This window comes from Corapipo altera, unplaced genomic scaffold (genome assembly GCF_003945725.1).
Source record: "Corapipo altera isolate COAL_440 unplaced genomic scaffold, ASM394572v1 105, whole genome shotgun sequence".
Taxonomy (NCBI): domain Eukaryota; kingdom Metazoa; phylum Chordata; class Aves; order Passeriformes; family Pipridae; genus Corapipo; species Corapipo altera.
This window is the reverse complement of record NW_020884965.1, coordinates 815337-838490: the sequence shown is the minus strand read 5'-3', so window position 1 is coordinate 838490 and position 23154 is coordinate 815337. Positions and strand designations below refer to the sequence as shown.

Sequence of the window (23154 nt, the reverse complement as noted above, 5' to 3'; positions counted from 1 at the left end):
TTAGGAACCAACAATTCTCTGTGAATATACAAATCAAGATCAAAAGAAATGGATGTTGTGAGTGAACCTGCTGTCACAGGCATTTTATTATGAATTTGAATTTACTAAGAGTCTTTAATTCATATTTATTAACAGTCCTAAGTGTTAACTTCTCATTTTAATAAAGGCCCTTTATTCCTACTCACTACAGAGCTTAGAGTGTAAAGTTCAGAGAAAGTTTCTGTAGTTGCTGGTTATAAACCCATCTCTCCCACCTCCTGGACTTGTGCTCAAGGACAGTGCTGTTGATACTGTGAATTTGCAAAGTCAAAATCTCGGCTGATCTTTGGTCTTGGCATCTTTATTTATTTCTGCTTTGGTCTCTGAAGGTCAGTCACTTGCTGTGATGTGAGAAGGAAAAGAATGCAGGGATAAGAGGAATAGTGTTCTAATCCTTTCAATGCTGTTGGGGGAGCAACTTCTAACTTAATACCTGTTTCAGTTATTGACTCCATTTTGTGGAGAAATTGAATGTGTGCATTTTATTGATTGTGTAAACACTGGCCCACTTTGGGAAGCGCATTCCTGCCAAGTATCTTGGGTCGGTCTTCCATGAACGAGGGAATTGCTTGCTTTGAAATCAATGGGATGAAGCCCGTTTGTACCTGACAGAGTTCTTCCATAGCAAACATGTAACCCCATTTCTGATGGTGAGCAGTGTGGGTCTGGGTTGTTTTGCCTCAGCCATTTCCTCCATCAGTATGATCTGAGCCAGGCTTCCCTTCACACATGCCAGTGTATTTAAACAATCATCTGCAATTTCATGTGGCAAGGGATGGAGCAGGGGGTTGTGTAGGAAAATGCTGGGTAGCACAGCTGCTCTGATGCAGCTGAACTTTTTTGACTGGACATGCTGGTGGTCCCAGAATTTCACTTCCATGGCCTGGCTCTGGAGCAGCTGCTGCCCAGCCCTGGTGCCCAGCTCGGTTCCACTGGCCCTGGTACAGGACTATAATGTGGCTGGTCCCTCCACAGCAACAGGTGTGAGTCAGATTGTGCTCCTATGGTTTAGTGCAAGGCTTCTGCCACCTCCTGCTTTGGTGGAGTGCTTTTATTGAGCAGAAATGGATTTCTTTTGAGGGCATGCATCTCCTATATAACGTGGTCTGGGAGCTCTTTTCATTCTACCAGATATTTCTTAGTTTGGAGAGAATATGGCTTAAACTGTCCAGTCATTATGGTAACAGATACCAGCAAATGTTGGTCCATTTGGAGTGATGACTGAATTTTTTCATTCTTATTAAAAAAATGCCCTATTTGTGTGTTTTGCTCTTCCTACCGCTCTGGCTGCATGTATGGCAGCAATAGGAAAACAAACTGGGAGACAAAAGTGGCCTGAGTCTGTCTCACAGGCAGAAATTCAGAAACTCCAGGAGGATTGTCCCTAGACAAAGATAATGCATGCACTTACCTCTGTAAATCCCAGCGTACTTACTCCTCTCCTCCTGGCTGTTCCCTGGAGTCACAGGCAGAAGGATACTGGGTTTCTGCAGCATATCAGCACTGCTGCTGGAGCTGGGAGGCGCTTTGGCTCCGGGTAGTTCATTGTTTGGGGACAATGACTGTGTGCAGAGCAGGGGCTGGCTCCTTCCTCGGCTTTGCGAGCAATTAAAGATGTTTAAAATAGGCAGCAGTGCTTCCAGCCCTGCCCGTGGGGATGAAAGCACGCCTTGTTTGTGTGCCAGCCAGATGCTGGTGCATCGGATTACATCTCTGCACAGATCCTTGTCCCTGTGTCCGTGTGAGTGCTAACAAATGCTGGTTTGGATGTGTCCCAGTAACTCCTGCAGCAGGGATCTGTCCCTCGCTGCCGCTCCGCGGTGCTGAGCTGATGGAGCGCTGGGGGGTTCGTTCTGGGCACTTGGAGTGATGTGGGCCCCGTGATTCCCTGTTGCCTTTTGCTTTACACACCTCATATTTTGTGACCATCCTCTTCTGTGGCACAGCTTTGCTAAAGCCACCAAGAGCTGGTGTTTCACTGGTATGTGCTGTGTCTGAGCTGCCTCAGATGATGCAGTCGTTTTTTTGGCCTGGTGACAATTTCAAGCAGATACATTTTCCTGTTCCTCTCATCTTCTGTGCTTGTTTTTCCGGTACAAAACATCCCTCTGTGAGCCTTGGGAAAAAAAAAAAAAAAAAAAAGGGGTGTGTTTTTCCCCTGATGAAAGGTTTCTGTCCTAGAACTATCAGCTACCCAGGAACCACAGATCAGAGCTGTCCCAGCTGGACTCTGAGTCCTTATGTTCATAGAGCAGCAGTGCCTTCCTCTCTTTCTGGCTCAGCACCATCCAGTGCAGGCTTCTGCCAAAACCTCTTACAGCCCTGGATCACTGGCTGTTTAGCAACAGCCTTTCAAGCTTTGAGAGAGGATGGAGTGATGCCATGAGGCAAAGAGCCCTCCACTCCTCCTTCCTTCGTGTGAGAGAGCAGAAACTCACACAGGAACTCTCACAGGAACAGTGGATCCAATTCATTTGCAGCCAAGTTCTGTAGGGTTTGTCCTGGGGATTTGTGAGCTTTGCAGAGCCAGAGCAGTGCCTTGTGTTTCCACGGTACACAGCACGGAAAGGGACTGAGAACAGAGTGAAATCCATAGTCATGGGTTTGGGTGTGGAACCCCCGGCCTGTCGGAGCATGTGGGTGATCCACTGTGACTTCACAGGACAAAAACTCCAGGGGGAACGTGTTCAGGGTCTGGTTTTGCCTTAGTTACCCCAGGAACTCAGATGTTTGAAATAGAACCAAAGGAGTGACTTTGGTGGGGGTCTGGGTGAAGGGAGGCAGCACCCAAATCATGGAATCATGGAGTATCCTGAATTGGAAGGGAACCCCAAGGATCATCAAAGTCCAGCTCCTAGCCCTGCACAGGATCAAAGCTGCTGAGGACAGCAAATTTCTCTGAATGTGAGCATGAATTGATTCCTCTCAGCTCTTGGGCCCTCTCAGACTTTCTCTTCCAATGTTTCTTTGGGAAGCTATGTTCCAGGAACTCAGGGATGTTTCTGTTTGGTGGCCCCCTCTCCAGTGTGGCTGCAGGAGTGTCCCCATGCTGGTGGCTCCACAGGGTCAGAGGTGCCCCAGGACACCTGGGGCTGTGGGCTCCTGCTCTGCCCAGTGACAGGATGAAAAGGTGAAAGGGAGCAGAGGGTTTGTCTGGGGATATTTTCCTTTGACAAGTCACTTGTTTCTATTTACAAGCTCTACCAGTGTTTTAATGGGGGTAATTATCCTTGACCAGGTAAGTGTAATGGCCTGCTGCCTCTCTAATGGCTTTTCCTCTGTGATTTCCCTGCTTGGCACTGGGATGGAACCGTAAGAGCTGGGAAGGGAACAGCAAGGGTGGAGCCCAATATAAGAATGATATGAAGCCATTAGAGAGTGTCCAAAGGAGGCCACGAGGATGGGGAAGGGCCTTGATTTGAAACTGTGTGAGGACACTGAGGGCACTTGGTGTGTTCAGCTGGAGCAGAGGAGACTGAGGGGAGACCTCAGTGCAGTTCCAAGTGCCTGGGCAGGGGCAGAGGAGGGGCAGGGACTGAGCTCTGCTCTGGGGGGACCAGGGACAGCAGCCAGGGAATGGCTGGAGCTGTGTCAGGGCAGGCTCAGGTTGGATCTCAGCCAAAGGTTCTTCCCCCAGAGGGTGGTTGGGCACTGCCCAGGCTCCCCAGGGCAGTGGGCACAGCCCCAAGGCTGCCAGAGCTCAGGGAGGGTTTGGCTGATCCTCTGGGGCACAGGGGGTGACTCTTGGGGCTGGGCCTGTGCAGGGCCAGGAGTTGGACTGGATGGTCCTTGTGGGTCCCTTCCAATTGAGCATATCCTGTCATTCTGTGACTGTAGCGTGGCCGGATGATGGCAGGGTCCTGCACTGCTCTCAGAAGCTCCCTGCAGCCCTTGGCATGTTGGGATTTGTGTCTTCACTGCATTAAAGCAGTTAGTGGGTTCGGGGACTATTGTAGGGGTTGTGTATATACTGTGGGGGACTATCCTTTAAGTTTATTGCTCTGCTGCAGGCCTGCCATCTCCTCAGACAGCCTGGGACTCTGTGCTGCTCAAGGGAAGGTACCCCAAAATGTTCTTTTGGAAACCCAGGGTGCAAAAGCACAGACCACCAGCTCTGATTGTAACCCCAGAGGGAACTGTGAGCAGCACTGTTCAATTTATTGTATTATGTCACATTTTCATTTCTAAACCCCAGTAAATCCTTAACAGTGTTCCTGAAAACAGCCTCTAAAATTCTCACTTGATTATATTTTACCTCCAAAGATGCTCTTTCTCTCAGACATGTGGTGCTGGCCATGGTGAGAAATTTGGAACAGCTGAAAATATCTGTGTATTAGAAATTTATTTACTGTCACCGTGTCTGTAATCTGTGCTGTGGACATTTCCAGAGACTGTGTTGCTGCACTGCAGAGTTTTAGAAAGCTCTGCAGAGATTAATGCTTAAAAAGAAATATTTTTAATCATTGGTGAAAGTGGTGGATGGTTTTGATTAGATGGTAATATTGCTGGTGATAAATTAACAGGATGAAGATGATTTAAGAATTGCATTGTCTGAACTTCAGATTTCAGACATGACAAATCTGGGTTCTGCCTCATTCATAGATTTGCCAAATCAAATTTATCCAAAGAGCGTGAACTCTATTTTTTGAAATTTTCCTGCACTGAATACCTCCAAATAAAGAAAAATGCTCTTCATATCCCTTCATTAACATGTAGTGTGCCATGACAGATTTATGAAAGACGTCTGGGTGCTGGAGTGCCCTGGTGCTTTATCCCATTTGGTAAATAGCATGGTGATGTGCTGGGCACTCAGCTTGCATTCTCAGGGCCATTCATCATCCTGGTGTGTGACTCCAGCCTATTGCACTCCTTTGTCTCAGTTTACCTGTGTATGAAATGTTGGTACCATCTCCTCCCACTCTTGTGAAATGTAATTAAGTTAATGCTTGAAGGTACAGTTTAAGTACAAGCTGCAGCTGTTATTTGCTAAGGTTTTGATGCATGTAAGGAAAAAGTCCTTCTTGGTTCACTTCAGTTTGGGGTTTATTTTTGGTTTCTGCCTTTTTTTTAGTTCTTTTTATCTCCTTCTATGTCTGTTACAAGAAAGTCAGGAGAATGTGACATTGAGTGAGTGACGCCAGAGCTGGTGGAGGCAGGAGGGACTCTGAGTGTGAGCAGTGATGCTGGAGATCATTAACACTGCTATTTATATCTGTAAAAACCAGGTTTCAAGGGGAAACATCGAGGCTTAGCGTTGCTAATTATACAGCTGTTAACTAATCTAACAGTGATCCTAATTCCACCAAACCTTGGCACTGACACTTTATGGCCCCGTGTGGGGGAGCTGGGGCAGCACTGAGCCCAGCCTGGGGGGACAGCAAGGCCTTCCACTGCACGTGTGTCCACCTTCAGTACAGCCTCTTAGAAAGGGTAAGGGCACCTGGGCTGGGGGTTTTAAGGAAATCTCCAATTACTCCTGAAGTCAAAATGACAGAGCAGGAGTTACTTGGAGGATTTGACAGCTGCTGAATCCTCAGAGTCACTCTAAATACACATACAGTGTTTGCATTATTAATCTAATGTCTTTGCACTTTGGTGTCTTCTGTGGAAGTATTGCCTCAGGGATCTATCTGCATAAATTTTATACTAAGATCAAGGTCTTTATTTCCATTTAAAGGCATAAATTAGAAAGCAATCTCACTGAAAAAGTCTGATCAGTCACAGGATCAAATGGATTCATCAGAAGTGTGTGATGCTCTCTCCTGTCACCTTCCCTGCTCCTGTGTTGAATCCCTTCCGTATTTTTGAAGTTTGAAATCACCAAAGTGACCTATTTTCCTGTTCATATTGTCTGTTTGCATTTCCCCCTGTTTGCAGGTGGGAGATACTTGAAGGGAAGACGAAGGGCTGTTCCTCAGGCAGCCCAGCCTCCCATGCCTCCTCACTCCACCAAGAAGCTCATGAGTAGGCAAACAGGGGCTTAAAGGCCCTGAGAGCATTGAATTATTGTCAGAGAGCTGGTTGTGTACACATTGACCTTATTATAACATTTACAGCTTCAAGGCAAACTCAGAGCAGCAAAGCCTGCAGCAGGCAGGTTTCCATTCGGGACCAGGAGCAAGGAGTCTGCTTTCTGCACTCGCTGGTGTTCCTGTTGTTAGTTTTCATGTGTTAGTGATTACCTTTACCTCCTCTTTTCTCCGGTATTATTTGATCCTCACTGAGGGCGAGAGGAGGTGGTCCAGTGGGAGGGAAAACCAGTTTAGGTCAGGGCATGGCATATGTGTGAAAAGCTTTTCGTGTTTGCTTGCTCAAGTGCATGAGTCAAGCAAATTGCCTGGCTGAGAGTCTTCTGAAAATGTCTTGTATTTGGGATGTTCAGATTGATTTTTTTTTTTTAATTAGTCTTTACTTTTTTAAAAGAAAATAATTATGTAAAGCACTTTTCATCTCCAGACCTCTCATGGTTTTGCTGTTGTGTTACCTTGATTTCCATGCATTCTGTGGGGATTCATTGCCTCCAGTCCTTGGGACGACCCCTCCACGATCACTGCCTGACAGAAGTCCTCATTTTCTCCCTTCTTTCCTCTCACCCTCCATCTCAGCGTCCTGAGCTTCCACAGATCAAAGGAGAGCTCTAGCTTATTTTTAAATTTGGTGTTTATTAAGTAAAAGGGACAGTATAATGTCATTATGGATGGCATCCTTTAATGCTGCAGAGCAGCAGCTGTTGTCCCCTTCTCTGCTCACAGAGACCCTGGTTGCTTGACAGAAGGTCTGTGAGCTGTGTCCTGACTTCTTCATTTGAAGAAAGCAGAAGCCATCCTTAGGAAAGCACAAAGGATTTAAATATCGTGTGTATGTTAGTTGGTGTTTTGGGAATAAATACAGACTGTGTTGCTAGAAGTGCAGTATGCTGATCTCAGTTTGTGTCTGCTGTTGTGTTATGGAATGGAGCTGTTACTCCCACTGCTGTGTTTACCTGCAGTGTGTCTGCAGATGATAGGAGTGACAGTCTGCCCATGTCAAAATGGTGAATGTTGCCACTCTTTTCCCTAGTTCCTGGTGTTCATAGTTAGAAGAGGTGACCAGAAGATGTGGAATGAAGAGGAGAAAGTATCTCACACTCATATTCTGTCAGATTACTCAGGGAAAAGCAAATGAGCTTTTATTTTTTTTCCTAGTATTGCCAAAATATTTGTGATACAGTCTTTGCTGGAGTAGGGTTTTTGCAAGCCATTCCAGAGAGCGTGCAGCTCCTGGGCTTTGTAGATACCCTGTGTATGCTCAGAGGAGCTAGAAACAGTGATTTGACTAACTTCCCCTTTTTTTACCCTGCAGCATTTCCTTCATCCCCTTGGGTACTTGTCCACCCATAGGCTTGTGTTTCCAGAAGTACTCAGTGAGGTATAATTCTGCTTTGTGAACTCCAGGTCTTGGCTGTTTTCACACATCCCTATCACAGCCTTCCTCATCAGCAGGTGTCATTGCAACCTCAGGACTGTGCTTCTATCCCCTGACTGATTGAGCCCAAATCCACAGTCATTTTGAGGCAGCCATCCAAGCCTTCTAGGGAATATGTTACACTTTTCCCAGAGGAAAAGTGCTCACAAGACAGATTTTGCACAAGGCAGAGCTGTACAAGCAAATCCCCATGCCCTGCTCGGGTCCGCTGGGAGCCCCAGCTCAAGCTGCTGCAGGGGAGGTGTGTGTTCACTTCCCTAATGCAAACAGGAGTCTGAGGGATCACCCTCATATTCTTCCTGCAGGGCATGCTGAGCTAATGGAACTGATACATCTGGCCTCCTCCTGCTTTTCTAGCCCATGTATCTTCTTTCCAGCTGCTTGTACTGGAACCAGCAATCTCGTGCCTTCATCTGCTCCCCACATGTGAGAGCAGGGAGGGCAAGACCAGAAATCAGGCTCTGAGCAGCACAGGCTCCTGAAGGTGCTCATTCCCTTTCTGCTCTAAATGGAAACCAGTGTCATGATTCACCAGACCATTTAGGCAACGTGAAAGCTGGGATTGCAGATGCATTCCTTTGAAAGCCTGTGACCACGTTCTGTTTTTCCAGGCTGTGTCCTGGGGTGTCAGAGGGAGTAACCTGGGCCCGAGCAATGGGAATCTCCAGCTGCCTGAAACCAAGCTTTGCTGTCTGAGTGCAAACAGTAATGGTAAAAGCAGTCAGACAATGGAATAAAATGGAATAAACCAAAATCTTAAAGCTAGGGAAACTTAGGCATGACTATGATGAAGGAGTTTCTTGTTCCTTGCCTGTTTTCTGCTAGAGTAGCTTTGTTGAAATTAGTTCAGACCAAGGTCTCTAAGCCAACAAAGGGGCTCCATAAGAGAACTAATTTAAAAAAAAAGCATAAACACCCTCATCCTTGTGCACTTGGACACATCCCTGAAGAAATCTTGCTATGTGTCTTTGCTTGCTGCTGGTGCCTAATGAAAATATACCAATTATAACACTAAGGTTGCTATTATATAAATAAAGCAATATGGTTCTGTTTAAAGAAATAATACGTGCTCCAGCAGCAGCCTTGTCTTCCCAACTGGAAGGAAAATGTGGAATATAATGTGAATTGGGATATTTTTCCCTCTCCAAAACATCTTGGTCACTCAGTGGAAAAAATGGTGGAGAAGCACCGACCTAGATCATCTTTCCTATCTGACTAAAATCTGGAAGTACATAATTGTATAAAAAATGAAAGATAAAACGAGGAAATTATATCAGAAAAGGGCTTAATTTTCTTTAATTTAGCTTGAAAGTTCATGTCCAGTAATTCACTTTGCTGCCTTTTTTTATTCAGCTCTAGTTCTGCTGTCCTGCTGGGTGATGTGTAAGAGGACCCGTTACTTCTTAATTTAACAGGACCTGTAATTCAGTAATTTTCATACTGAACTTCACAGATAACTGGTAGAATTCATTTTACTCACTGGCTGCTTCCATACGATATGTGCAGCGGATCAAGGATGTAGATGTGCCCAAAACATGCTGCCCTTCACAAGGAGGCTGATGATCAAACTTTATGAATTTGTGTGGAGCTGTGTGTCACACAGCTCGAGCACACACACACTGCTGCTCCTCTTCCTTGTCTTTTCCCTTGGAAAATGTGACCAGCGAGTGGCAATACTGTTGAATGCTGCTTTTATTAGCAGCAGCTTGTGTGGGGATGTTGTCCCATCCTTTTGGGTCATCTCTCCCATGTGCTTTGCAACAGTGTTGAAGCCAATGAATAAAAACATTCAGGGGGGAAACAAGAGTCATTTGTGAGGAGCTCTTTGCCCGCTTGCTTTTCAGGGCTGGGTGGCTGAAGAAGAGTGATACCAGTAGTGACATTGAAACACATCAGTCCTTTTTCTGGATTCCATTTTTCTGAGTCTGAATGGGTTCTGTTATGGAAAAAACAGTGCAAAGCTTGCTGCTGCATTGACTGTCCTGGGCCAGAGTTAGGAACTACTGAGGGCTTTATTAATGCCCATCAGAAAGTAGTGCACAACAGTAAAACCTTAGCTGGTATTTGTTTTGCTACAATGAAAAAGTAGTTTATTTTCGTGGCATGGAGTTTGTACAGTCTGAAGGAAGTAGAAGCCTCTGTAGAAGCTTTGAAGGCTTCAACACTTGCAGGAATAGCACATGAGAAGCAAAGCTCCAAAGATACTTTAAAAGATGTAGTTATTGTAGGGCCTAGCTTATCCAAACTGCTGATTCTGGTCTCTCCCAAAGCCATTCACAAATCAAGCTCAATGTTGTTGAATTTCAGCAGTCGGGAGAAATTCTGGTGATGAGCAGCAAGTCCAGCAGCGTGGCTTAACCAAGGATGAGAAAAAAATCCCTTTTCCATTTCTTACTTTCACCAAGAGATATTTGAGTCCTAACACTGAGTATTTGGGGTCATGCCCTCAGATGATGGTGTAGCTGTTGGCTTAGTAGCTTATTATTTGTGTCCTGTTCCCTATGTCCTGTCTAAATGGCAAACAGGATGAGGGTACTTGTTGGGACACCAAAACCAGGAGAGAGGATGTTGTGTGTCCCAGTCTCCTTCTGTGAGGATGTGTTGGCAGGGGAGGATGACCTGCATGCTGGAGACCCAAGTAAATTAATTTCTCTCTGCAGGGGCTTGCAAACCAGTTTTTCCAAGATATGTGGCCTAGATATCAGGAGAGATCTCTGTCTTTGCTGTCAGTGCTGTTTAAATTTCAATGAAGAGTTAAACACAACCCAGAGCAGGGGTGTAGGTGTGGGGTCTGCCTGGCCATCACAGCAGGCTGTGCATCAGCAGGGGGGAAAATCCTGCCTACAGCCCTGTTACCTGGCAACAGGGAGTGTGATATTGGGATCAGCAGAGAATTACTTGAACCTACAAACACTCAGTTGTCCCTGGCATAGCTCTGACTCCTAAGGCAGAGTTCAACTGCATCGTGACAGCTGCCAGGAAAAACACGCTCCAAAGGCTCCATGGGTGCCGTGGGTGTCCCTGGGTGATGGCCATGTGTGCTGCCACGGCCCTGCACCACTGATGACATCTGGAGGGGACCCCTGGGGTGAAATGGAGCCTTGTGAGCAGTAGTTGAGAGCCAAACCAGCATTTCATAGCGGCGCAGGGGCACGGGCAGCGCCTCGCCGACTCCAGCCCACACAGCTGAGGGTGTGCCAATCGGGATTTTCCCTGTTGGCTTGGCAGCAGATGGCACAAAGTCCCCTCATGACTGGCGTCAGGGGTGGCTGGTGTTGGCTTTCTCAGCTGTACATCTCTGGAGTCATTGTTTAATTCTCTTTCTGTCCTACAACAGGGACCTCCTGGCAGTTCAGTGTCGGGCTGTGCCCTGTGTCTCCCCGACGTATTCTACACTGGCACAGAGACGATCCTGCTCTAATAACTCATATATAATTCAGAACCCTGAGGTTTAGGGATTAGCCAGGTTATGCAAAAATTATTTTTTTCCCCCCAGACTCGTTTGCATATTAACTTTCCTGTGCATTGCTGATTTGGTTCTGGTGAGGTTCATCCTGTTGCTAGGAGGGATAAGCAATGAGACACTGAAGAATTATTCAGAACGACTGCAGACGCAAGAAGTTAATACTGCTCTCGTTTGTGTTTGGACAGCTGTCATGTAATTTAAAAAGGCTGTGGAAACTCTAGAAGCCTTTCCTTCAAGAAAACTCTAGGTGAGTTTTTAAAGCCTGGATGGTACCCCTGGTTCTGAATGCCAAAGTTCTCCATTGCAATGGGAACAGCAGAGCTCCTATGGGACCTCCACCTGTAAGGGTGCTTATGGCAGATCTTTCTCTGAGGTAGAAGTCCATTGGAAAACTCATTAGCTTATAAATAAGTGGGAATAGGAATAATCAAGTCAGTGTGTAGAAGAAATACCTTTCCTTTCCAGGCAAACTGGGACTTCATCTAGAAGCTTTCTTCTGTCTTCTTCGATTAATATGAAAAGCCTTGGCTGCTTATAAATGTTGGTTGCATTTGGTGCTCAGCAAAGTTTGCCTTTTAAAGGGATGCTTTTGGTCAGCTGTCACCTAATTCCTTTATGTCATGTTTATGTAAGAAGGACATGCTATTTTTAGAAACTTAATGTAGATATCAGTATGCTGGGAGATGAGGCTGTGCTCCAAGAGAAGGATGTACCAGCGTATTTACTTCACAGCATAGACAGAGCATTTGTGTGTGGTGTGTCCTGGGAATACCAGAAGCAAAAGCACTACCCTAAGCAGGGCAGGGAATTTGTCCACCTGGTGCCTCTCCAGACCCTTTAAATGTGGGGTTTAGCACATATACAACTATTGGCATCCTCCAGAAATTGCAAGATGCTGGTGCTCAAAATTACCAGTGTACTTCTGTTTTTTTAAAAAATAATGTAATCTTAACAATTTTTGATTCTCTTTGTTTATGGATTTTGAACTTTTACTGTGCTCTCAGACCATGTGTTAAACTTTTCTGCCAGGAGAGCTGAAACGTGCTTTCTGCTGTTGTTGAAATGAGAACAAGCATTCTTTTATGCTTGCTGACTCCAGGAGCCTTCCTTGAAAAACACCACTAAATATTTTCAGGTTTCAGAAAAGAGTAGCATTTATCATCTTGGGAGCTGTCTGCCTATACCATACTCATGCATGAGCAGAGATACCCCATTTTATTGCCCATATGTGTGCTGCAGTTTGCCAGCTCAGATGTGTCATCTTATTCATTTGGTAGCATATCTCTAAGGCATATTTTTATAGATAAGGCAGTAGAGAACATCACAGGTAGATGTACAGAAATGTGTTTGGGCTGTGAACAGATACCCTCCAAATGCACTTACCTACAGTTGTAGGTAAGAACAAAGAGGCTCAGCAAATGTGTTTCATGATTTGGTATATCCCATTTCTTCCCTCCTCCCTCCCCTGCAGTTGTATAAGTAGTTTTGATGGCAGCTGCTGGATTAGACCCAGAAGCTTAAAAGATTAAAGAAACCCCTAAAAGCAGCGAGGAGGAAGTGAAGGATCCGTTTGTCTGATGGTTTGTGTTTTCATAGTGATGGTTGAGAAGAAAATTGCAAACAGGCCCTGCCCTGCAGCATCTGGTCGAGCAGGGGGAGTGTGTCCGGGCCAGCCGGGACCTGCCGGGGCTCATCCTGTGTCCTGTCACATCCCGGTGCTGGGGGGTGACAGTGGCAATCCCCAGCCCCTTCCCTCCTCGCCGCTGGAGCACACAAGCTCACTGAGTGCTCTGCTCCTTGGCTGTCCTGAGTTCCTTCTGGAGAGAGAGGAAACTCAGAAATTAAAACACAAAAAAAACCCTTCGGAAATTAAAACACAACGAATGGCTCAATGAGCTCCAGATCTTGCATTTTCATGCTGTAGTAAACTGTGCTGCTGCTTGCACTGTGTGTCAGCTCTCCAAGGAGCGCTATTTTTAATTAATGTGTTTCTTGTCCAGGTGGTTCCAGTCAGTGTCAGGGCAGAGGGGGACACAGCATCTTTCACCAAAGTCAGGCTGAAGTCTGATTCCTTACCCCCAATTCCCTTTACCCCCACCCACCCTCCTTAGCCCCAAACCTAGAAGCAGCTGTTTTAAGGAGGGATTTTTTTTTTAACGTGGTCTTTTGCTATGTAAAACATCTGCTGCTTTCTGGCTGATCCCTAAACGTTACTTATGGGGTGTATAATCAAACCGGGGGGCTTCAAGAATGTAAGCCAGTGCTGCCTTTGTCATTCTAAGCACAGTCGTTTGCAGCACAGACTTATCTGGTGGGGATGAAAGACAAGACTGGGACACCCAAACCGGGTTGCTGGGGCAGGGAGTGCTGCTGAGGACCTTAACATTATTAACATTAATCTAATCTTTCCGTTTGTCAAACAGATTTTTGAGTATATGGAGACAGCTTACCCAGTTCTTAAGACAGTGCTCCCAGATCAGCTTGTAGTTTGTTCTGTAATGCCGTGTGGATTTGCTGGGATTTTCAAGTAAATACATTATGTATATGGCTTACAGATTGCTTAGGCTGTCTCCATCAATAATTAAAATGAGGGAGGGGACTGTTCTGCAGTTTTCTTTTCCTCATCCTTTTTACATGTCTGTTTTAATCTTTCCTCTATTAGGATGGGGAAGATAAATGTGTGGCAAGGGAGAGTGTGTCAAAGACAGGAGCTGAATGTTTTTCCAGCAGACAGGAGCTCGTGGCACATCGCTGCAGTGCCAGCTCACAGCATCAGCCTGACCTTTGCCATTCTCTTTGCAGACACTTTGATTCAGCCTTGTCAAGCGCTGCCAACCTGCTCTCTCGGCTGTTAAAACAAGCACACCTTTCCTGCTGAGACAGGACACAAAGTGTCACCTTTGAGCCTTGTGGCAAGCACCGTGCTGTGCTGTTCAGGGGGCCAAAGCGGAGGGAAAAGGGGATTTTTGGTTGGATTTGGTGTTGCTGTGCCGAGCGTGTAGCATTGCCTAGATTGGATGGGGGTGAGCTTTGGGCTTTGTTGTTACACATTTTGTGGTGGTACTTTGTTAGATCAAGAGCTTCAATACAAGTTAATACTTAGATTTCAAGTGTATCACAAGAATAACTGATTTCTCTTTCACGCCTCCCTCCTCACTTATCTCAGAAAAGGATATGGTGTGTTGGAGTTGACATTTCAAAACTCATGGTGCTGTCCAGCTGCAATCTTACTCTTCTAGTGTAAGATTTTCTGCTGCGGCATTTTTAGTGTCCTGGCTACTCTGAACTGAGTGGAAGGTTATGTCCAGTTAATTGTAAGACTGTATCTGAATTCCCTGCATGTCACTGACATCTCTTTAACCTGGAAGTTCAAAATGACAGTTAGTCCTTGCTGTGGTCACAGCTGGCTGGAAGGTACAGGCACAGCAGGGCTGTGCAGAGCCCAAGGCTGGAATGCAGCTCTGGAAAGTGCCCCCAAGCTGGGAGAGTGACAGTCCTTTCACACTGGCATTACCACCTAAGGACTCGCAATTTACTGGCCTGTGTTCACTTCCCAGCTTGGTTTAGACTTTACATCATTTCCGGACAACAGAGGAGCCACCAAGGTGTTGATCTGCTGAGCTGGATGGATGTCCTGGCTCAGCTCAGGGTGTGTGTGTGCCCAGCAGTCCTGGCCTTGAGCTGAGCTGGTTTCCCAGCCCGTGTGGGAGGTACAACACCCAGCACTTGGTGCACGTGTGTGCTGGGCCAGTGCTGAAGCTTCTCCTGTGGAGATTGTCAGACCATAGCTGGAATTATGGGCATTAGAGCAACTCCCAAAGGCACAAACCCCCTGTGTGCTGTAAGGGTAAATTAGACCAGTTTCAATTTTGTCACTACAGTGGAGAAAACACATGGTGTGCTGTGCTGGGTGTGGAGATGCTTTGATGTTGCATACACAAATACCTGGTATCTTCCATGTGTTGAGAGCTCAGGTGGAAGGTGTTACAGAAGTAGAGCAAAGTGAAGCTTGTCCAACATTACTGTTTTATTTTCACATCTTGCTGAATAAAAAGGCTGCACTTCAGTATCAGTAGTCTATCTGAGCTTCCAATGGACACTGTAAAAGCAAGCCAACAGCTGCTTTGCACTAACATAACTATTTATTGACAAGAATTTTGCAGTGTGAGTGTAAGAAATGCTGTCAGTTTGGGTACTACAGCTCCTCAATGCACAAAGCTGTTTGTTTTTCTGAGGTGTTTTTGCTGTTTGTTTTGAACACTGTCTGTTTTAATATTTCTTAGCTTTTCTCAACTGCTTGAAGAAGTTGACAAGTCTTTAGGCAGGTGCTCATACACACTGAGAAGGTGTCTTATACTTTAAAATCTGAGGTGCAGAGAAGTTGTAGCAGCAATGCAGCTACTCTGGGTGAAGTGAGGACTGTGGTGCTCTCTGTGTTCAGTGCCTTGCATTGTGCAGTCCTGCTTGTGGAATATAAACTCTGGGTGCTGATGTAATTCAGATGTTAATCAGAATTTACAGTAGTTGAACTGAGCTTGGAATTTAGCCGGGGGCACTGAAACGGAGCATTAATCAAACGCCACAATTACTGAGCCACACTTTCTGCATTAAAGTAAACTAATGTGGGAGATGCATTACACCCCTAACATCTGAGTGTAAAGGAAGAGATCGTGGTAGCAGCAGTCATTAGCCTTTACCTTTGGTGTCTGAGTAAGGGAAAGGGCTCTGTAGATGTTAGTCTGCTCTCAGAAAGAGGACTTAGGGGAAAAAAAGAAAGAGAGAGAAAAAAAAAAAGCTGAGCTCTTTTTAATAAACTAGTGTAATTACAGATCTGTTTAAGTGGAGGCATATGATACGTATGTTTGTGACAATTTTCCAGAGGGATGGTTCGGCTAGTGCTAAATAACCAGGCTCATTTTCCCATAATGCAAATGTTATTCACAAACTATTACCATAATTGATGCACCGAGCCACTGTAGAGTAAATAATGCCTTGTGTGTGGGAAGCAAACTAGAAGTCAATGAATATTAAAGAACAAAATCTCATTTTTAAAGGGAAACTTCACAAGAATTAGAATTACTTTGGAAGTTCAATGGCAGAGCAGGTTCCAGTGGCCTGGCTGTATTTTGGTCAGGTGTTACATGCACAGGCATGAACACACGTGCTCTGGGCTGTGGGCTCCAGGCTGGTCCTGTTGGGGTTGTTTTTTCTGCTTAGTGGCTACAAAGCATCCTCAGAGCTGATCCAGTCAGGCTGGGAACCTTTGGGCAGATCCTGGGAGCTTCCCAGAGATGTGGGTTATGCCCATGCCAGGCCTCAATAAGAACCTTTCAGGGTGTTCTCTGTTGGGGAGCTGGGATGTGTAGGCCCATGTTTGGGGAGATACTGGTTGTTTGTTTGTCTCTGCCTTCATGCACTGTGCTGGATTACTTGTTTTGTGTAACACAAGAAGAATTTTGAATCATGCCAAAGGCATGGCTTGGGGTTTGTGGGTTGTTCTGCTTGTGATGAGGATGTGAGTGGGCTGCCCAGGGCTGCTGGGGGTGGGATCTGAGACTTGCTGGGGTGCTGGGCACGGCTGCAGGGACCTCACAGCTCTGTGTAACTGCTTCCTTGGTCCTTGCTCACAGTCCCTGTGCACAGCCTCGTGCCTTGGCAAGTGTTAAATAGGTTACAGCACTTATTGCTGAGGTGTAAATTGCCCTGTAGCGTGGCTGTGTAGAGCTATTGGCACTGCGGCCTCATCTGTGCTGCTATGGATTTTTAGTGTAAAACGTTTTGCTGAACAGGACTTGATTTAGCTGTGGGCATTAGTGCCCTGCCATCTAATCCCTTTTTATGTTCAAAGGGAACTTGTGGTAGTGCCTCAATGTATAATACGTTCATTGCATGCAAAGGTTCTATTTTTTCAGGCATTTCTTTACTCCCCCCCTCCCCACTGGATGTATTTGCTCCCTCATCCCTGTTCCATGTCTAAATGAAGGAGATATATACACACAGTTCTGTACTGTATTGCAGGGCTGTGTTCAGTGGGGTGAAATGACGGAATGTCACAGAAATCACTGCTTTCTGCATTTGAGAATTGTGTCATTCCAAACACTTTTGAGTACTGGTGTGTTCTCAGAAGTGATTTTTTTTTTTCTCCAGGTAATAAAACCCTGTCCAAATAGTGCTGGAGCTCCACAAACCAGAAAGCTGGGGAACAAAGTGAAAACCCATTGTACAGGTTTACAAAAGCATCATTTGATCTCTTAATATCATAAGCCATTTTGTCCAGCTGACAATTATTGTTATTTTTTTAAATTACTCACCATAGCACTGCACCTTTTTCAGAGAGGTTAAAAAGGCATTTTAAGCCACCTTTGCCTCCCATCGCTGCAGATACTCACACATGACTTCCTGGCTTAGTTCCATATATATCATATACCATCAGCAGCTCTCCTTACTGCACCCTGATCTAACTCAGTGTGGCAGAAGTACCATATTGTGAGCCATCATGAGCCCTGCTCTTGTGTGCCAGGCTTACGGGCTGTCCTGCTTCTGTCTCAGTCTGTCTCTTGCAGGTTGTAAACCACGAGCAAATGTCTGTTTCTTGTCTCCTGTGGACTGCATTGAGGTGTCTGTTGAATCTTTCAGGGTTCTGTGGTTGTGCCTCCAAGCCATAATTTCACCTAGAAAGCTGAGCATGTGCCCCAGCTGGGTTACCCCTCACTGTAACTCATTACAAATTGGCACTTTGCTGGGGGAGATAAAGTACTTCAGACTGTTTTTCTCAAGTTAATCTATACTCTTTCTCTTTGAATCAGGCAGCCTTACTTATTAGGCTTTATCCTAGTCCCAGGGAAAGCAGCTATGAGACCTGACACCACCCTTAGAGAACCTACAGACCTGACAATCTTAGGGCAGCCAGGGAAGAGGTCACTTGCACTTTTAAGTCATTGCAAAAGAAATCTCTCCATAAAGGATGACTCTGGTGGTAGTGCTGGTCTCCTGGACCACTTCATCCTGCATCTCATTGCTCTGAAACGGTGCCAGTGCCAGGAACTTCGATACGCAGGATGCAGCTCATCCTGTGCCTGCTCTAAGTGGGTATTAAAGCATGAGAGCTCTCAGATCCTGTCAGCCCACATGGGATTCAAAGCAGTGACCTAGAGAGTTCCTTTAAAATGTGCACAGAAGTCCGAATTGACAGCAGTATGTTCATGATGAGATTTTTCAGCAGCGCTCAAGATGAAAGAGCAGATGGTGCTGATGGGCGAGCAGGGTTATAAGGTACAGGATGGGATTGCTACCATGATAATAACAAGACAGCCAATCCCACAGTGTTTCCTATAGGCTGGAAGAGGATAGTTCCCTGTGGACCTCTATGTGACTCACAAATGTCTGGCAACACCGGCCTTGGGACACTTTGGATGCCTCATTTGTTCATCATGTTGGCTCTGAGATGTAGCCACTGATCTGGGTTGGGGGATTCCCACCCCTTTCCTCACTGCCCATGTCCTGGGAAGCCTTTTAGGTTGTAAAGTATTTCAGTACAGAGCTGGTGTGGTTCTGGGTTACTTCTAAAGCAGAAAGGCTGCCGTGGAACGTGGGTGCTTTGAAGCGAACCAGGTATTTTCAAATTTTGAGCTGGGGGAGTGCTGGTCATGTTGGAAGGCAGGCAGGAGCTTCAGCACCTGCACTTCACTTATAGAATCCGTGTTACTCTACAGTTCTCTGAGCTTGGGAAAAACTTTCTTAGTGGACCTGCAGCTCCCACAGGCTCTGCTCTCAGCCTCATGTAATCTCCCTGGGATCCCTGCTTTGGCTGCTGCATTAGGAGCCACTCTGAACTGAAAACATTTCAGAATCCTTTTCATTTATACTTATTCCAAATTGCTTTTTTTTTTTTTATTATTTTTTTTCCCCCACAGGCTTATTATAAAAATTACTGTAAACATTATCTAAACTTTGTGCTTGTTGTTTATATGCTGTTTCTTTCAGCATCCCCACACTTCACTCTGCTGGTTGGGAAGTGTGAAAGCTATTATGGTAATAGGGAGGGAGATGATTTTCTGCTCTCCTAGTGCCAAGAAGACAGGAATGGATGTAATTCATCTTGGCCCTGCTGCAGATGCATCATCTTGCTTTAGCCTCCCTGCACATACACAGAGGTTCATTTTGCTTGGCATAAGGGTCAGGGCTCTTTAGCTTCCTCCAGAGTTGGTGTAGCTTGGCTCTGCTGTGCAAGTGGGTTCTTCAGGGCATTGATACTGCCATGTGAAATAGTGAAAATAGGTGAAATAGTGTCTGGTTGGCTCCTTTCCTTCCTCCCATGTGGCACCAAGCAGGTAGTCTGACTCAACAACAAACCTAAAGTCAGAGAGTAAAGGAGGAGGTACACACTGCTCTTAGGAGGCTTAAAAATGCACTCAGTACTCACTGTTACACTGCACATTGCATTAGTGTGTGATTAGCTTTGTCATGGGGAATAATTGAAATGAACATGGATCGATATCTAAATATACATTAGGGTGTATTAAAAGGCTTAGAACCAATGGTCTGTTAAAAAGGAGGTTATTTCAATTCCTTTGTACACTGTCTCACAGCTGAAATGGTGTGTTAGAGTATAGCAAAACCTGCTGAATAAATCAAAGTATGATTATTCTGGGAGAACTGTGAGAATTCTATCAAAACATGGGTCCCTTTGCAGGGCCATATAAAATGCATCAGGATTGTGGCTGTACAAACTCAGAACTGGAAAAGCACATTATTTCATGTTATTGATGGTGATTGAAAGAGCAGGTGTGGGCTAACAGGGTTTTGGAGGTGAGTGCAGCACCTTTAGGGATGGATCCCTGCCCGAGGTGGTGTTTGTCTGGCAGCCTGTCCCCAGGAGGTGAAGATGAATGTTGTGAAACAGAAGTGAAGCTGTTGTGTCATGCACCACACAAACTATAGCTCTATAAAACTGGAGCACCAAATATATCTCAGAGAAAGTGCTGACACTGTAGGTTTGGAAATAAATGGTGTATTTTGTTCTACTGCAAAGATGAACGGAGTGTTGAAAACTTAAGCTGGTGTGTACTTCGTGTGTGCAAACCTACCCAGCTGTCAGTGTTGTAAGGAATCACCAGGCTCTGCTGGTGCTGCCAGGGGCTATTTGTGGATGATGATGTGGGGGTTTTCAACAGTGTGACAAAAAATGAGCAATCTGTGGCACGATGGGCCCATCCTTGCCTGGCTGGGGGATGGGATGGCTGGAAATTCTGCATCTCCATTCCCTGCACTGCACTTGTCCTTTGATTGCAAAAGGACAGCTCTCGAGGGACGTCGCTGTGCATTTTCCTGAGATAAAATAATAGCTCTGTGTTTTGTGACCCTGGAACTTTAGGTCCTGCCAGATGCTAATGAACCAGTGGAAAACATCCAGGGCCTGGTAATTGCTTTGAGCCACAGCTGTTTGTGCTTGGTACGGGTTGCAGCTCTCGCCTCCTCGGTGGCTGTGCCCTGTGATGCTGCCCCGAGCCCCCCCCGGGGACTCCTGGGTCAGTGCAGGGAGCAAACTTCCTCTAATTGGGTACAAGAGAGCGTGGTGTCCGTGTAGACGGCGCTCTTGACACCACACATGTGGTGTCTGCAGTGAATCCCGGGCAGGGCTGCAGGGAATGTGTCCTGCTGCAGGGATGGAGGAACAGTTGCAGCTGGGGAGGCAGCAAGGCTCCTGCACCGACCTGATCTCATTCAATCATGCAGCCAGATCTGTCCTATTTATCCATTTGCTCCTCCAAAAAGCAGCTTTTCGGGTGCAGAAAATAGAAGGTGCTAATAAAAATCAGTGTTTTAATTTTCTTTCTATGGTAGTCCCTGTAGGAGGCCTTCTCATCCATTTTTGATGTTTCCATAGTTCTGAAAAGGGCTGGGGCATTTTACCTTTTAACATAGGTCAACTGTCCCACAGGAAGGCAGAATTAAAGGGAGAGTGGGAATATTTTTCTGTGGCATCAATGGGAAGTAATTTCTGACAACTACAGCTGTGGAAGGCCATGATTTGAACCAGCCCAGCAGACCACACGGAGCAGGATTGGAAAGGATTTCACCCCAATTCCCTTCCTGCTGAGCAGAGAATGGGAGTGGGGCTGAGCAGGGAAGGGGTCTAAGGGCAGAGCAGGGCTGAGCAGCCTCAGCTTCACATACATACAGTGGTTGTTATTGGTCAATATTGATGTTTGGATGCCTTGTATAAGTCTTAGCTTATGAAAAGTTCTAAAAACCTCTGCTGGAGGTGAACGAGTAGCCAGGCTCTCAAAGTCACAGCTTTCAGATGAGGCACTGAACCATTATCAGCACTGATAGTACTTTTTAGGTGAGTAATGTTGACAAACTGGTTTTCAGGATCTGTTTCATGTGCTTTATATTTCTGTGTGTGTGTATAGTTGGAGATGGGAAGTCAGTTGTAAATGTCTTTATTCCATCTCACTCTGTCTGTGAAAAAGAGACCTAGAAAAGGTAAAGAGAGAGATGAAAAGGATCTGTGGAGACATGCACAGCTTCCATACAAGGAGAAATTTAATAGTCTGTGAGTCTCTGGTCCCCAAAAGGTGTAATATAAGGGAGACAAGAAAAATCCGTAAATTCATGATCTGAAGATGATGCAAAGCAAATTATTCTCTTTTATTGGGGTAGAGTACTGTGAGACTCGCACTTAAATAACCAGACAGCTGGTTAAAACAGCAAAATGAAGTGACTTTTTGCTTCTATAGTGAAATTCTGAACCTTGTTCAGCATGTTATGGAAGCATAAAAAAGTTCAGCTACCTGTGTGACAAATTCAGGTCCTGTTTTAATACAGGGCACATCCTTGAACCTGAGATTTCTGACATTGTTTCCTTGTGCATCAGGAGGTGTTGAGGCACGGGATGCTGGGCCAGATAGCTCTGCTCCAGTACAGCCCTGGCTGTGCACAGTGGAAGCACAGGAGGCTGATTATATTCATCCTGTAATTTGTAATGTGATATTCACTGCTCCATGGCATACAGGGAGCTGGGAGATTTGCAGCCAAATGAATGTGTTACTTTAAACCAGAGTCAGGGCAGTGTTTCTGGACAGGCAGAAGAACAAACATCCTGACCAGTGGCTTTTTGGGATTTATTATGCATTAGTTTCATATTGGTAGTGGTGGTTGGTTTGGTTTGATTGTTTGTTTTTTTTTTTTTCTTACAGATGTCCTTGCAGATATTATTTTAAAACATGAGCCTGACAGCATCACAGCTCACCAAGTGTGACTGTAGAGGGGGGGCTGAAAAGGGGGTATCAGGAGAGAGCCTGGCTCCTGAGGACTTGCTCCGGTTCCTCGGCAGCGTTACTGCAGCTGCAGAAAGGAGATATTTGCTTTATGCTTAAGAGGCTTTATTGTTTCTAAACTATATATAGTCCTGTAATCTTTCTTTCGATGGGGGAGGGTATTGCGGGACAGCCTCCAGAGCATCGCTACCCTGCCTAGTGGCGAGCGAGGGGTTAACGCGGCGGTGCAGGGTCCTCGGAAGGGACCAGCTCATTGTCGGAATAATGTTTAGCCAGGTGTTAATCTGTGTCTGGAGGGAAGTGCTGGAATTCATTATTCATCCCACTGGGGGAGGTCATGGTCCTGGGAGGCTGCCAGCGCCGGAGCCAGCCTCCTGGCTTTACTGACATGTGCCATTTGTGATGAATGCAGCTGAGGTCCATTTGAGGAATGCTGCTGTCAGGCAGCCAAGCTGCCAGCGAGCGGGGCTGAGCGGGGCTGAGCCGCCCGCAGCTCCCGAGCGGGGAGAGACCGCGCTGGGCGGCGGGAGGGCAGGAGGGGACACGGCAGCGCCGGGCACGGCACGAGCTTTTCTCCTCGTCTTTCTCTCCCCTAAAGCCTGTGCTCCCCTTGGAAAACCGCCCGCTCTGTCGGGAAGGGTGCGCCGCTCGCCGCCGGCAGGATAGGTTTGGGTTGCTTTTTGGTTTTTAACGAGGGCAGGAGGTGAGACAATGATCAAGTCAAGCTGGTTCTACGTCAAGTTCAAGCATGCAGAGAAGGTAAGTCCTGCAGGGACACTCGGTCCCGCAGCCCTTCCCCGGCGACCCTTCCCTGGGCAGCAGCGGGGAAGTTTCCCCGCGGGTTGGTTTTCCAGGGATGAGGCTGTGCCGAAAGCCGGAGCAGCGCGGGGCACGGGCTGGGAA

At 46.2% G+C, this 23154-nt stretch overlaps 1 protein-coding gene and 1 long non-coding RNA gene across 6 annotated transcripts in view; one reads left to right on the top strand and one right to left on the bottom strand.

Moving 5' to 3' along the window:
* Positions 1–23154, top strand: part of LOC113957338 (autism susceptibility gene 2 protein-like) — a 400579-nt gene that overhangs the window by 227660 nt on the left and 149765 nt on the right. The gene's annotated exons all lie outside the window — the stretch shown is intronic.
* LOC113957344 lies at positions 175–2608 on the bottom strand. Its single transcript, XR_003531141.1, has 3 exons — positions 2478–2608; positions 1451–2155; positions 175–380 (listed from the first exon to the last, which is right to left on the bottom strand). It is a non-coding gene; the product is annotated as an uncharacterized LOC113957344 (long non-coding RNA).